At 43.6% G+C, this 13,802-nt stretch overlaps 1 protein-coding gene across 5 annotated transcripts in view; it reads left to right on the forward strand.

Annotated features, from left to right (window-relative positions):
- C11H1orf21 (chromosome 11 C1orf21 homolog) overlaps window positions 1-13,802 on the forward strand; it is a 70,005-nt gene that overhangs the window by 14,828 nt on the left and 41,375 nt on the right. The gene's annotated exons all lie outside the window — the stretch shown is intronic.

Here is a 13,802-nt window from a genome sequence, read left to right on the forward strand (position 1 = left end):
TTCCTAAAAGTAAACAGCTTGTAATAGATCATTTCAGATTCGCTTTGTGTGAAGTGGTTACAAAACAGAAGGGCTGATGCAGGAGCAGTTAACCATGAATTATAATAGTAAGGGCAAAAATATTTTTAAGCAACACAATGGGAGATCATGCTCTTGTTTTCAGGGGGAAGAACCAGCTGTCCCAGCACAGCGTCAGCTTGGAAGGTTGCTGTGAAGAAGGTTGATGTATGAAGAAAAGTGAATAGGTTACACGGGGATTCTCTCCTCCCTTACCTGCTTTTCATTTAGGAAATAAACCGAGTGTTATGGGCTTTCTGTGCAGCTCCCAGCCAAGTGGATCAGCGTTTGCATAGCCATCTTCCAAGCAGGGAGGGATTTGCTGTGTCAAGGGCTGAAGCCTGATCTGTTAGCCTGGAACCTGCTGCGCTCCCAGGCCTGATGCAGTGATGGGTTGTTAGTGTGTTCATATGTGAAGAAGGATTCGTTGTACTCTCCATCTTCTGAAAAGCAGCCCTGACGTCTATTATGAGCAGTGTTTTGTAAGGGCAGCACAAGAGTTTAGAATGCTTACTATTAATCTTTTATTATTAGTAGTATTCTGGTGGGTTCAGCCAAAGTAGAATTAATTGTAATAGGATTTTTAACCTGTCTTCTGTTTGTTCTCGTGCTTGTTTATCTATTATGCTGTGCATAAACCATAGGCCTTTTGGAGGAGGCTGCTCTTGCTCTGCCTTCAGTATCCAGCACAGCCAGATTTTTTTCCATGCAACTCCCATGTATTCCAGATATTTAAGTAATAATGAAATTGCTGCAGCTCTCTGTATCCTGCCCACACAGCTTTGAACCATTCAGCTTGTTCTTTCACCTGTCTCATTTGAAACCCTGTGAGTGATGCCTGGGATTGCTTTGAGCTGTTCAGAGCTGCCTGCTGTTTGCTATAAGGTTGCACTGTTTACTTACAGGCTGGTACATCCCGTGTATTAAGCAGGAGCTTAAGCTGAAAACTTCAGGAAATCTTGAACAACAAACAGTTTACCCCTTTTCTAAACACTGAAATATTTACTTCTCTTCTTAATCTTGCAGAGGAGTTCCTTGCAGAAGGTGTTTAAAAAAGAGGTGAGTACAGAATCTGTGGGCAAGGGATTAGAAAGTCAAATCCCAGTTTGGAAAGCAGGTATATTCATTCTCTGTGTTCACACTTGTTTACAAAAGAAGCAGTATTTGGTTTTTGCCTCTCAGTTGCTGCTTCTGTGAGCGCTTTGCATATTTAATTAATGGTTTCATGTTTGAATTGTATTACAACAAATTCTTGCTTCCCGTTGGCAGTCGCTTTTCTTCTGCTGTCATCTGAAACTATTGGTTTCAAGTGCAAAAAACAGAGCAAGCACCAGAGATTCTGTTTCTGCAGACATTTGTGACTGCAGCCTTCGCAGTATTAGAGGGTTTGGGAGTCACTTAATGACCGTGTGAGTGTCCGTATTTCTGGGACATGTGGTTTGATAACCTGCACATCCCCATTGAGGCTGTGGCACTGTTTCCTTCATGTCAGGTATCACTGGCCTGGCTGGAGGAGCTTGCATGGATGGCAGCATGCAGTGTGTAAGGAAGTCTTGCACTGCCCATGAGTTTGGGTTACGTGAGGTGCTGGGTTTCAGGCTGGCTTCATGTAAGAGCTGGCAGTAAGAGCTCAGTGTTTGTGAGTGTGTGTGTAAGGAAGAGCCTTCTCTTGCTTGTAAATAAAGCATAGAGCACATGTGCATGGAATTATATGCTTGTTGGGTCTGGAAGTCTACCAAAGCAGTCATAAGCAGCTTTATTGACGGTTTTTTTTCCCTATGATTGGAAACAACGCTTTTTTTTTATTCCCCCTCTCCTCCCACTGCTCTGTTAACATGACACTGCCCTTCTCTTGTCCCGTGCTCCCTTTCTCAGTGCATTTCCCAACCCACGGCTCCTGGGCACATGGTATGCCATGCCCTGGTGCAGCTCCATGGCACAGCTGGTCTGTGCTCACCGCCTCTTGTTTATAGGAACGGATGGGGCAAGAGGAGCTGAAGTGGTTGATTCCTACTAAGCTGGTGCTGGGATGTCCCAGTGTAGACTGGCAGATGCATCCTTGTTCCTGTCATGCCCCTTTCTTCACCTGGAGTCACTTGTGGTTCATGAGACTTAGCTAAACTCATGGATTAAAATAGTTGTACTTAATATTTACATATATTTTCTTCCCTCCCTTGAATTTTTACCTTGCTGAATTCTATCACCATCCTTTTAAATCGTGCTTTTGTAACCTGTGATTATTTTTCTTCATTGAATTCCACGCTGCTAGAAAGCATCTCAATTCAATATTGTCATAAATGATGTGAGCAATCTCCTAAATACCTTTAAACACCGTTCCTGCGTGTCAGATACAGTTAACCTTCATTTCAGTGGTCTGATATTTCTCTAGCAACAGCATAATTGGAGTGCATGGGAACATGCTCTCTGCAAATACAGAGCAATGCTCTGTTGTAAAAGAAACTTGAGTGCTTGTTAAACAACTGCAGGCAGATGTAGCTTTTTAATTTAATAGAAGAGCTCATTTGAATGTTTTCCCGAGGGAGTGCCGCTTCGGTGAGCAAGTTGGTTGACTTGTGCAAATTAAAACACGTCCATCAAAAGGCAGCCCTATAGGATGTTTCCTTATAGGATGATTATCTCTGTTCAGCACAGGGTAGCTGGACTAGATGACCTTTAAAGGTCCCTTCCAACTCTGAGGACTCTGTGATGTAATGTTAGGGATATGATGCTGGAAAGCGTGTACAAGTATTAGGAGTTTTTTGTTTGGTCATGCAGGAAGAAAACTGAGGTAATCCCCTATCAGGCTAATACAAGTACAGGAAGTTTGTGTCTCCTGGAACATAGGGTTTTTGTTTGTTGTTTTCCTCAGATGCGTGAAAAACAGAAAGTGATTCTGCTTTGCTTTGAATTTCCTACATTATGTCATATTTCTGGGCTCCTGTCCGGTTATTTATAAAGCATGGCAAATAAACCACTCCCAGGGTGCCTGGCGGGTATCATTTGTTAGGATGCTGTGTTAAAACGCCTCTTAGTCTGAAAGCTGTAACTGATGCTCCCCACCTCACTGTTCACCTTCAGGAATGCTTAGAATTCTTTGGGCTGAGTGGGACACAGTGCTTTTCCCAGAGTGTTCCTGTTAGGAGCTGCTGCTTAGCAGAGCCACCAATTCTTTACTAACGGTGCCTACTTTTATACCGTGGCAAAAATGACAAGATTTTCTTTCCTGAACTTTATGTGCAAGTACTAATTAGTTGATGCGTATGAATGAATCAGACTTCAACTGCAGCATAGTGCCAGCTGAAAGGATAAAGGGAACTAAGTTTTAAAATGCCACTGAAAAAAAAAAACCCCAAAGTGATAAGCAAGGAGGTCTAACACATGCAGTTCTGTAAGGAAATCACTCCAGGAGAGCCAAATCCCTAAAGCTTTAAGCCTCTTTTTGATCCAAGGGATTAGTGCAGATTTCCACTTTTGCAAGGCAAACTGTTGGGGCTGTCAAGGCTGTGTAGAGGACGTGGGTTTTCACAGAGGTGATGTTTTGGAGGGGAATGTTGCTCCCAACTGTGCTCCATGTTGGTTTTCTCTGGCTCTAACATTGCTTTGCAACCCAGCGAGTGCATTTTCCTGTGCAAGGGGAAAAATGGCATGAAACAAGGAACGGTGTGATATCAGTGGTTTTTAGAAGAATAAGAGAGAGTGGCAAATAAAATAATGATAAAAAATGATGCGGACACCATCTGTATGTAAGAGAAGCACTGAGTTGTTTCAGCTGTTTGCACAGCTTGGACTGCTGTATCAGTACTGATATGGCAATGTGCTTATAGCATCTCTTGGGGCACGTGGTGAAAGGAGACAGGTGATTGTGACATTTGTGGCTTTGAAGACCCAGTGTTGTGAATGATCTGCGTCCTACAGGCTGCTGGTGTGAGCAGCTGCAGCTCCCTTCAGGCGGTTAGGAGCCAAGGAGGCCCTTGATGATGATGTTCAGAACTGCTCCCGCTGGGCACTGAGGGTGTTGCTTGGAAAAGGAATGCCGGAGTGGGAAATACAGGTGCTCTGAGACACGGATTGAGGTACAGATTGACTTCACGTGCAACTGCTCTCCTGCTGTTTTGCAGGATGTGGTTGCTTGGTGGGTTATTTTCTGCAGGGAATACGATAGATAATGTTTATGAATGGTATGGGCATTTTCCATCCATTACATCATGAAGTCTAGCAACAGAAGACTACAATTAGGTAGAGATATTAATAATAACTGACAAATCCTGTAGAGTATTTCTTTGCAGTGTGTGTGCTTGGTGCTCATCTCCTCCTTTAGTCCTTGATAATGTACAGCGTGAAAAGTTTTGCTTTGCTTAATGAGCATATTGTCAGTGGGTAACAAATGCTTTGCTTTTAATGAGAAACTTCCAGGCTAAAGATAGCTTTCTTTGTAGCTGAAAGCAAACTGACGCTCATGGACAACTGCATTTTAATTAAGAATCGAATTATTATTAGTTGTCACCAAGAATACTTGCTCTATTGCAAGATGTCTTGTCCCTTGAATCAGATCCTCACCCACCCTGTTAAATATACTTAACAGTGCTTCAGTTGTTTCATCTGATGTTTGAAAACAGCATAGCAAGCACAGCCCTAACAGGGCGCAGCTCCTCCTTTATTCCTGATCAAGCATCTGGACTTTTGCTGTCATTTGCTGGCTTCCTCCTAGCCCCAAACATCAGAACAGAACTTGGCAGAGGCTGGTGGCTGCTGCTTGGCACTGGGAAGAAATTACATAAATCCAAAGGCTTGGGTTTGTTCCTATCAGAACTGAAGTGTCCCAGATTGACTGAAAATTCGTCCCGAGTCACTTTGGATTGGGCAGTTTGTGTTTCCTTTTTGTTATTTTGGCTTAGAAAAAACAGTGCTAGGGCGAGTAACAGAAAAATGGCTTGAAAATTTGCCTTACCTCCTGAGAATGAGATCCGATGTTGGAGGACCAGAGATGCTTTGTGCACTCCTGGCCAGTCAAGCAGAAGCCATGCTGGTCTAGAGTTCGGCTCCAGAGCTTTTCGAGGTCAAAAAGGCAATCCAAAATGTTGCTTAAAGATAGTGAATTTGCTTAACTCTTGCCATGAGCCAAGGGGAATTTGTGCAAGTGAACGTGGGACCAACAGAAGGTGATCAGTGCAGGGAGAACATTTTGTACTCTTTGAGTCTGAGAACACAGGAGCAAAAGCATAGCAATCTGATTGTTTTTTCTGTCTGCCTTGGCGTGCTGCTTTCACTGAGCCTCCTCATCCAGAATGTCATGCCTGCTTGCAGGGACTGCCTGTATTGACAGGGCAACGTATGGAATGGGAACCTTAGCATCAAGCTGGAGCCTTAATGAATAGATGTTAACGAGATGCTGTCTGGAGGCATATGCTGGCTGCAGTACTGTTGAAGAATACAAATTCTACTGTCTTTTAAGGGAAAAAATCCAAACATGCACATGGAGTCTGTCACACTAAACACAAAAGATTGATCTTGGGACGTGAGATAGCTGGGTTGCTCTGGTGCATAGAAGTTAGGGGACAGGAGCTGCAGCCTGTGGGTACGTACTGTGCACAGCAGCGAGGTGCTCTTGGTTTTTAATCAGAGTTATGTAACAGGAATAATAGGCAAGAACGCTCTTGAATATTGTGCTGCGTGGTGACAACTCTTCCAAGTGTTATACACTGACTAGAACTTGCTGTGCCTTACAGAGAAACAGTGAGATCTTCTGAGATGCAGTGCAAAAGATGAGTGAGGACTCTGGGCAGTAAGGCCAGGGGACTGTTCATGTGTGTGAGCAGAGTTAGTGAGAACGATTACAAGATCCAATCCTGGTCACTAAGAAATAAGTCTGTCATATCCTTTCTCACTCTCTTCTTGCAATACAAATCAATGTAAATACATCTTTCTGCTGCTTTGATTTGTTGCTCTATTTTTCGTTCTTTCTTCCTCTGGTAACTGGGGAGGTGAACATGGAAAATAAGACATTATGGTGTTGCCATTCCTTTAGTTATTCTGTTCTGTCCCATTTTTTTTGGAGAGTTTTGCTTGCTTAGTCCCAATTGCACATAGTTGTCACTGAGCTGTCTGCAGTGGAGCCCAGGCTGCGGTTGTGTGTTATTCCTCCTAATTTGGTTACCTTGCACGTGTCAAGATAAGTTTATTCTACCGTCAGGTTGCTTAATTGTCCGGCTTTTCTCTGCCCCATTGGGATTTGGCACTTTTCTCCAGATTTGATTAGTTTGCATCAGTTGGTGCCACCCATCATGTATGGCTCCTCCCTGGCTGCTTTTTTCTGAAGGCATGGTTTAGCTTGTCTCTGTTTAATAAAGAATGCTGCTGAGGGGTTTGGGTAGGTTTTTTCAGTACTGAAGTGCGGCCACATGCAAGCAGTGAGGGTAAATGAGGGAAGATGGGCTCCAGGACCACTCAGCTCACCTAAATCAGGATCCAAAGTATCCCTGGAAGAATCATTCCCTTCTTCTGGCATTACAGGAAACCTCTGAAGGGTAAACTTGCTCTCTTTTTACCATCACACAAGGCTAGGTGACTTTTTAGGGTGCTTCCAGTGGGCTTCCAGGTTCCTGTAGTGAGTCCCTCCAAGATGCAGTCACTGACTTTTGAACATACAAATAGCAGCAGTGTTTGCTTTGCCCAGACAAAGAAAGCAAATGCGCTGCCTTCCATGACTGAAGCCATGTTAAGATGTTTTTTTTTATACAATTAAATGTTTCTCTGGTTGTTTTCAAACACTCATTAATTCTGATTTCAAACAGCTTGTAAGGCTGATTGATTTGTAATTTTCAAGATCGTGCCTGAGTGTTTTCCACTCCTCCCTTCTCTTGGCTTAGATGGATAACAGAGTATTTCTGCCTGCTAAAATCTGAATAACTCGAGCACTCGATATTCTTGCAAACTGAAGAGTGAGAAAATGGCACAGACAGGCTGCTTCTCATGAGCTGAGCCCAAATCCCACTGCCTGTAACACACCCACTAGCTGCATGGCGGATGGTAATTGGGGTGATGTATTTGTTTGTATGTATTCAGTTGGATCACTAAAATAAATAGGATTTGTTCCTTCTGAAAGAGAATTTCCTGCCTGCGAGCTGCTGGTGTGTTTCAGAGCCCCGTGCCTTGGTTCCCAGATGTGCCATCCCGTTTCATTGGTATGCTGTGTGGGTACATGGCCGCTCACAGGGACTGATGTTCTTGGGGCTCAGCTGCTTCTCCTGCCCCTGAGGAGAACCAAGTGCCATGGAGGAGCACAAAAGTGCTTGATTTTATCATGAGCTGAACATAAAAATCAGATTACCGACACCGTTCCTACTGGAAAAATTCTGCTGTGCTCTTAAAGAAGTGTTTCTTTTCTTTTAAATGTCCTTCTGGGAACCTGTATTTAGGCATATGTAAAATCAGGTCCTTTTTCTCTAATAGGGCACTTAAGCAGCCTTAAACGCACATTAATGCTCCATTACACTCTTATCAGCTGTGTTAGAGATGGAAGTGTATTGGCCATGTGCAGATTGATCTTCCATGTCGAATAATAACAAAAATGATTTTAAACCAGTCTTATCTTCAAAAAAAAAAAAAAAAAAAAAAGAATTAAAAAGAAAGCTTATTTGCATTGAGAACTCTTTGCGGTACTGAATCTCTCTTGGGGATCTGTGAATGCAAGTGAATTGCCCAAAATGAATACATTAAGTCATTGGTAAGCCCAGCTTTGTGTTGTGCGAGAGTCCAGTATTGTTCCTCGTGCCCATTTCAGCATAATGTTACCACCCGGCCTTCCAGTTCAGAGTCCTGTGCAAGAAGTTTTTACTGCCTAAAAAGGGATGAGAAGAGCTGGTAGGGATATGGCTTCCATCCTAGCATGTCCTGCCTAGCAAACACCCAAGGAGCTGCCATTCCTACAGGAGCATCTTGGCAACGTTTACAGATTGATATATTTAGATATATGTTGAATTCCATTGCCCCTATACTTCCAATTTCTTTCACCCAACTGGGTAGCAGTCAGAATAACAGAGTTGCTAGGCAACTTCTGCACTTCTCTCCTTAGTGCCACAGCATTTCTCTTCTTCCCCTCTGGTTTCAGATCCCTCCCATTCTGGGAAGCAGCCTGTTGCTTCCATGCTCTCACAATGCCTGGTTAGTGCTATGGGGACCGTGGTGGCATTGGTGCTGTGAGGCTCATATCAATCCATGCTGGATTTGCTTCTCCCATCCCCTGGTTCCCTGCTGAGTAGGTACAGCCAGCTTCAAGCAGTGTGTTCCATCTTTAGCTCCACTGGCATCCTTAGAGCTCAGAAATCCTCACAGGCAAAAAAGCCTGCCACCATTGGCATGGGTGGTCACTGATCCTCCTCGATGACAGATGTCCTTGATGACAGAGGTCAGTATTGCCGAGAAGCTTGTGCAGAGCTCATGTTATCCTGTTCTGTATTGAAATGACATATAGTTTCATAGAATTATAAAATAGCCTTGGGTTGAAAAGGACCACAGTCATCATCTTGTTTCAATCCCTATTGTAGCTAAAGTTCTTTAGTTAGGATGAGGGGAAAGCCTTTATAGAGGACAGGGTGCTTCTCATCAAGCCTTGGTGGAACAAGTATCATATCCGTCCTTGCTCTTTTTTTAATGTTGGTGTTCTGCATTTAGTCTTTATGAGTTTCAAAGGTCTGAATTTCATCTTGATGAAGTAGAGCTTATTTATGAGCACTGACATGCACCGCATGATTCACTGCACGTGACCAAACAGTGGATATTTTCTGTGTCATTTCCTTATTATAAAAAAACACTCACCTACACTGAGTTCATTTGCACAGGATATGCACATCACGTGGTGATGGAAAGCTGCTGTAATGCTGACTGAAAGCTTTATTGTGTTTTGGTGCTTATCTCTCCTGAAGCTGGTTTTCATGAGACTGATCATCAGTTGTCTCGTGTTGTACAATTTACAGGTACCACAAACGATGCCAGCATTTATGATTACCTTGCTTTGACGGTAGGAGCTGCCAGAATTAAAGGCCGTTCCAGGAGACAGGGCTGGGTTATATAGCTGTCCTAACAGATGGCAGCTGCTTGGCTTCCTGTTCCGAGCTCCCTGCTTAGCCATGGCCAGGAAGGAGCACTGTGGGCTGCAGTCCTGTAGGCTGAGTGTTGGCTTTTGAAGACTCAGTATTGCTTCCCTAGCACAATGAAAGCGTATCTAAGATAGTCAGCCTGCCGTGAGAACTCAAAAGGTTGGGTATTTTTTCTAATTTTAAAAATAAATCCTTCTCACCCATGAAGCCAAAAGGGAAAAGGCAGGCTGTAAAGATATTGCAGGATTTATTCCTAGCAAAGCAGCTGCTATTTTCATGTGCAGGGAGCTGAGTGGGAGAGTCAGGGGCTCAAGGAGCTTAGTGCTTTACAGCTGTTGGCTGGCTGTGTTGCAGTGTTGGCATGGCTGCTCGCGGGGCCATGGAGCCCGACCCAAGAGCATCAGCAGTGCTAACGGGTGCCTGCCTGGCACTATTTGGGCACAGCTCACCACTTGGCAATGTGTGTTGTGCTGGCAGCACGGTTCCCATTGCACTTCCGTCCCTATACAATCATGTATACACAGTATTGGGAACCTTTTCAATTATTTATTACATGTTTCTCTTCTGCTCCTGCTGCTCAGTGGGATTCATTTCTTTCCTTGCTCCACATGACTTTTTCTCCTTGCTTTGACTCCTGCTCTAATGTTTTCAGCTGTTTCTTCCCTCCTATTCACATACAAGTTTGGCAGAAGAATCACTGTTAGAGCTCAACTGTGTGTCTGGGTGAGTGTGTGGGGGCGTGGGAGAGCACTTCATTTGCCATTTGCTTTCAGGATTATTTCCTCTAATTTGTTCATGCTCTGTTATACACCTTTCACAGCCTGGTAATCAAGCCAGCAGTTCAGCTCCCTGACTTTGGAAACTTGGTGGCTGCTGCCTCTGCTCCTTAGCTGCATTGTGCTCTATCTGCCATGGGGAGGGAGTCAGGAGCATTTTCAGTATTGAGTAGCCCTGATTAATTAATTTATTAAACAACCACCCCCCCTCCTGTTTATATGCTCTGTTCAAGTACTGGAAGGCCACAATGAGGTCTGCCTGCAGCCTTCTCTTCTCCAAGCTAAACAGTCCCAGTTCCCTCAACCTTTCCTCATAGGAGAGGTGCTCCAGCCCTCTGATCATCAAGATGCTGAGTATGAAGCAGTTGCTTGTATGCAGAAATTTAACATGCTCCCTTCTGTGCCAGCAGGCTTAGCTTCAACACAAGCAGTGCCTTCCTGAAACCTCTTTGGAAGTAAATCACAAACCAATCTTCCTTCTATGAAACATTGGTCTTGGAAAGTGACCTCAGGCCATCAGAAGTCAATGGAAGTGGTCTTGTTGCCTTGAGTCGGGGCCCTCAAGCTGTTTTTTATTGGGTGTTCAATCATCTAGCTCTGACTGTAACCTGAAAGAGAAGGCATGTGTGATGGGCTGATACTGCAGTAACAGCCATCACTGAAATAGACTCTAGAATGCATTTGATAGCAAGTCACCTTTCCACAACATAATAAATGTTTAGGTAATATATCCGTTGCCATTCTGTAATGCCTTGGTGACTGCAGTAGCAGTTGCTCACAGAGAAGTAGGAAATAATGAAGGTGTTTGCAGCTTATTTTCATGTAATCTCACGTTTAATTGAAAAGGCTTATGTTTTGCAAAGGAAAATGTAGGATAAACGTCCTGATTCTTTGGAAATTCTGAGAAAGTGACACCACCTACAGTGGTTAAGAGAAGCTGCAGCAGTGTGAAGGAGCAAACAGCCACGCAGGTGAAAAACATTGTTCTGTTTGGAAACCACTTGTTGCTTTGGGATCGTGCATTGGATGAGGAGAAGTGCTGATTGCCAAAAAAGCAACAACAAAAAAGGCTAACTTTGCAGATGAAAGTGGTGAGATAAGCCTTAGTGGGACAAAGCCTGTCCTGTAATAACCTGCTGATGCTATTAGCATTAATTCAAATTGGGTCCTCCCTGCTAAGAAAAATCAGGTAGGTGTAGGTGAGCTGGACTTGCTTTGGTTTCTCTCTCCAGTTTCTCTAGCTGTCAAACCACAGCATGTATGTGCCCTTTGAAATGTGAATGGTGAAGCTGTTCTTTCTGCTGAGCATGGCGTCATGAGAGGGGATATGTGCAAAGTGTGATTTCAGATGGCAATTCCACCTCCATCTGGCTGGGTAACTGGGTTTAGGTAGCTTGTGAAAATCAGTAATTACCAGCACTAAGTCAGGTCCTTGGGTTCTGCCTGGATGAGGCTGTGTTGTAGGTGAAGTCAGTGTGGATGTGCCACGTAGCTTTGGGGTTTTTTTCACAGCTGGCTTTGTGAAATTTCAGTCCAAGTGCGGTCAGAGCAGAAGGAGACTTAGAGATGTATCTGCAACCTGTAGAAGGTGGAAGGTTATCTCAATGCACTAAAGATGAAAGCAAATACACCTGTAGAATAGAATAGAATAGAATAATTAACATCCATTTGTTGTAGAACACTGGAGATCCTCTACCTGATACCTAATACCACCATACCACCACCTGATACTGCTTGGTTTCTAGCTATGGAAGCAACTTGTGTTTTCTTGAGGATGCAGCCTATATGTGACTTCAGGAAATTAGGGCTGAGTGGATTAATCAAGTGTTGAAAGAACTGGTAAAGACAAAAAGCACAGCACACATGTACTCCAAAAGGAAAACTGAACAATAAAAAGGAATTGCTTAAGGTTTCCAGTGGCTATATCTGCTCTAATAATTGAGCTCCCTTTTGAATACACTCAGAAGAGCCTTGAGATATCAAGTATGGCATCTGAGGCTGAGTATAGCCATCTTCACTTGACCTTCACCAAAGATGTTAATAGCAAAGCTGCCCATTTGATTTGAAAGTATTCTATACACTTTTGATCTGCCTGAGAGATTTTTTCTCACCAGCATTTTGCAGATCAGAGCTTGTAAATTGCCTCTCCAATCCTGATAATTAATGACGTGGGTGGTGAACATGAGCTGGAGGTTTTCTTGTGCTTTTTATTTTTGGTTGCTGAAACCGACATGTCCCCAAAACACTTGTGAAGACAAAAGGGAAAATCATATTTGAGGAGAAGGGAGGGAAGAGGCTGCATTATTCCGTGCCATTGGAAGTGTTGCATCTCCGAAGGGTTGCTGCTGTGTTGGGGCAGGAGGGGCTGGATTGCCTATTCAAACACTAATTATGTACATTTATTTATTTATTTATTCATTCAGATGCTGCTGTGATTACCACTCTTTAATGCAAAAGAGAAAAACTTCCATTTGTTGCATTTGTGTTGGCTCTTTGCCTCCCAAGGTGCTGTATTTCAAGGGTGTGTGTGTGCTGCTGCGATCCTGCACGTGATGCAGGATCTTCTTTCCCCAAAGAGCTTTATCCTGATGCATTCAGTATCACTTCTTTCCCTTTAGCTTCAGCGGCAACTGGTTGTGTTTGATGGGGCCCTCGCTGGTAGGGATACTGGATTTATGGCAGGTGCTTTCCCCCAGCCCTATATATTGTATTTGCATGGGTTGTCTGTCTTGGTGTTTTGGGGTCCTTAGGGCTAACAGCCTTGCTGGTCAACCTGTGCTCTGTCGCTGTAGCTGGCCCTATCCTTTTCCTTTGGATGAAGTAACTAGTCATGTTCTAAATCAGAAATCAGAGTTCCTATTTTCAGCCTCTGATCACTAAGTTTGCTGTTTTCATCTGAAATCTGAAATGAAGGCTGTGGCAGAAAACTTGGTTGTTTTTCGCCCCTTGTTGTTTCTAGTTTATCCACTAGAAGCTATTTCCTTCAGGCAGATCACATCCTCTAAGTAAACAAGCATTCCATGTTTCTTTTACAGACCAAGCAGTGGTTACCTGTCCCAGTCTGCTATTTCTCCTTTCTTTTCTACAGTTGCATGTACCTCAGCCTACCCTTAGGGCTGCAGATCTCTGTGGGTCCTTGTGCCCATCTCAGCACTGAGGTTAAGGCAGGGTTGGGCATGCATGGAGGCACCTGTTCAGCAGCACTCCTGCTCCATTACAAGAATGTGGGAGCAATTAGGAGAGACTGAACAAAAAAGAATGTATCATGGTAATTAGGATGTGTGGTGGTATAATTTGATGTCTGCTCCATATGTTGTATTCCTGCTCAGTGCTGTTAGATGCTGTGATGTTGGGGGTGAATGATGGAGGAAGAGAGGGATGGGATTGTGATGATGGTGAAAAGTTTGTGCTAAACTGTGTACAGCGAGGAGGAGATGAAAAAGGAGGAGGAATGTGGGGGATTGTACTGACCATAAAGGAAGAAATCCATGCATGGACATGCAGTCAAACTTTGGAGGGGTCTTTGTTCATGTGGAGCCACTGAGTCACTGCACAGCATTTGATGTTTTGGACATAAGATACTGCAGCTGTATCCTAGCTCTTCCTTCCTCTTTTGTTTTGTGTGACATCTGGATTCCTTGGGGAGTGTTATTCTGTCTTCAAATGGGGATCATTGCCATTTTGAGCAGTGGAGGTTTTACTGATTCTGTGGAGTAATGAACATGTAAGAGAAAGATTATACAGCTGGCTCTCTTCTCTCGTGTCTATTAGCATAAGATCTTTAATTGATTTAGGGGGCTATTTTCTCGGAACACTTGCAATTAGCAGCTCTTAATCACCAAAACACTTTTTAAGAAATCTGATTTGATGGGTA

Source organism: Coturnix japonica, chromosome 11 (genome assembly GCF_054131305.1).
Source record: "Coturnix japonica strain WE chromosome 11, WE-NBRP24, whole genome shotgun sequence".
NCBI lineage: Eukaryota > Metazoa > Chordata > Aves > Galliformes > Phasianidae > Coturnix > Coturnix japonica.